The sequence below is a fragment of the Montipora capricornis genome, chromosome 4, assembly GCF_036669925.1.
Source record: "Montipora capricornis isolate CH-2021 chromosome 4, ASM3666992v2, whole genome shotgun sequence".
Taxonomy (NCBI): domain Eukaryota; kingdom Metazoa; phylum Cnidaria; class Anthozoa; order Scleractinia; family Acroporidae; genus Montipora; species Montipora capricornis.
The window spans coordinates 20,435,834-20,438,333 of record NC_090886.1 but is presented as its reverse complement, the minus strand read 5'-3'; the positions used below and the strand labels follow the sequence as shown (position 1 = coordinate 20,438,333).

The 2,500-nt window shown below is 39.9% G+C and overlaps 1 pseudogene; it reads right to left on the bottom strand.

The window, feature by feature from the left end:
* LOC138046267 (ATP-binding cassette sub-family C member 4-like) overlaps window positions 1-2,374 on the bottom strand; it is a 20,275-nt pseudogene extending 17,901 nt beyond the window's left edge.
* Window positions 2,375-2,500: the final 126 nt, after the last annotated feature.

Genomic DNA, 2,500 nt, shown 5'->3' with positions numbered 1-2,500 from the left:
TCGCTTCGAAGACATGCTGTCGTTTGAGTCGTGACCGCACAGGGGGCCCACACAATCTGTTTGTGTAGCCGATTGTTATTTTATAGTAAATGTACTCGATTTACCGTTTGCAGGAGTACCCAACGACCATTTTTGACAAAATTGTTCATATAATGTTGCAGCAACTATTACAATGTTTCTACGTCAATCTTCGTTAATATTTAACGTTCCTGGGAAAAAAATACCCGCTCTTCACTGCCAGCGAGCAAGAGTTTCAGGATATAAAACTCCCAGCCAGCCATCGTGTGAGACGGCTTTTAACCAGCCAGCATATTTTAAAATGCAAAATGACACATATTGCCAGCCAGCGCATAACGTTTGCCAGCGAGCGGTGACGTACATTATGAGCCAGCCAGCAAGGTTTCAACATCAATAGTAATAAATAATTAAATAATAAATGAAAATTAAAAGTAATAAATATTAATAATAATCATAATAATAATAATAATAATAATAATAATAATCTGGACTTACAGTTTCTCGAAAGAGAGGTCCTCACTAAAATGTAAACTTGGGAAGTAGTTGCAGGGCGATCAAGATGGAATGTAAACAAATAAGAACAAAATGAACACAGAGTCAAAATGTTAGTATAGTTTCTTTTTCCAATGGTGTTGCACTATAACAACTCGGCATTTAAGGACGTTCGCGCGAAAATTAATGTTGCTGTTTCAATCAAATGGAAACCATTCCCTCTCTCCTTTTCCCGAAACGTAACGTCAGAAATCAGTGAAAGATCATATATATCCAGCGCGCTCGGAACAATAAACAATCAGTGTGGCAGATCCGCGAAGCCATAAACGGAAACATTTATAAAACGTGACATTGCATGAAAAGAGCCCTCGTTGGCCTTTTGCAGAGGCAGATACAAAAGTCGGACCGGATCAACTGACTCGGACCGCCAGTCCACGTCGGATCAACTCGAACCGACCCGAATCAGAAAACATAAGAAAGAAAACCAAAAACTAAATTCCAAAATTCCCGAGATCAGAGGGACAAACTTGTAATAAGGTTCACTCCATTACAACTGATAATAAACAAACTTAAGATGAAATTAGGGTAAACGAACAATCGCTCTTTATCCCTCAGTTCAGCTACATGGCTACGTGGCGATCTCAAATACAATTCACGGCACAGTCCACCTCAGTGAGCGTTGAAATACCACATTTCAAGGCGAAAAGTTGCTCTAGCCTTATGTAACAGTGAAAATGGACTCTCGAATTCGATGGAAAATTCGGTCTAGTACACGTAAGAAGAACAAACATAAAATTCTCTTACCGTTTGCGATCTTCAAGGATCAAAAAGATATCTGGCCAGTTGCTCAACGCCTTCAAAATGACTGCAATTGAACGACGTTTCCCGCTGCCCAGATCTACAGGATCTAAAAGGAGAGTGCATTTAAACAAACCTTAGTTTTGGATTTCTTCCCCTAAAACAACGTAACAATTTTTTTAGCTTCTTGTCCTCTATGAAGCAAAACCTAAGGCTAAATGAGAAATATTAAAATAGAGACCATTGTCAAATAGTTCCAAAGGAAAATTCCAGCTTACCCAATTAAAAACGTGACATACAGATTGTACATATGAAATAAGATTTGAATATGTTCTGCTAATGTTGTGTATTATTGAAGGGAAAGACTATGCGTCTTCTATCGGCAGAGAACTGTTTGGAAAAAACATTTCCAGAGGGGTTTCCTAAACTGACTATACCGGCTGCAGACAAAAAACGCAACATTTTGCTTACCTTAACTTTTGGCTGACTTCACAGATACGGATCGATCAGTGGCCAGTAGGCGCTAACTAGACAAAAAACCCAACAATCGAACCAAACAAGCAGGGGGTTTCTTCCAAGCTACAATAAGATTAATGTAAACCGAAAGCGAAACCGGGCAAACAAGACGTTTAGGCAAACAATACGAGACCGTCAGCGGTGCTATGCGCTCAAATCAGTGTGTTGAAACTATTTCCCAGGAATTCACGGCATGATATGCCTTGCTTTATTGCATAACTTAACATTGGCACACCCCAATCAATAATTAGCACCATGGATAGCACAAAATACTGTACTGGCAAAATACTCAATTAGGGCGATTTCAAAGGTATTTGCGCGAGATCGCGTTTCGCCTTTCTCGCGTGGCTTGATTTTCACACTCAATTAATTGCATGTTTCGCTCGCTCTACTATCCCTGGAAAATGAGGAACTTTTCAACAGTGCGAAGATAGATATATTTTTCTATAGTACGTTTACCACGAGAAAAACAAACTCTACAAACTAGAGAATTTTTTATCTAACCTGAACCCGCGTTGCAACGTAATTTCCCAGAAAGCGTGGTGTTCATAAAGACTTTCCAGCAAGTTAAGTAGCGAATGTTCAATTTCCCAGCCAGCGCAATTCTGCCCTGTAGAGCGGGTATTTTGCAGAGCGGCTCCGTTGGGTACTCCTGCGTTTGCTTCACCTATAGCGA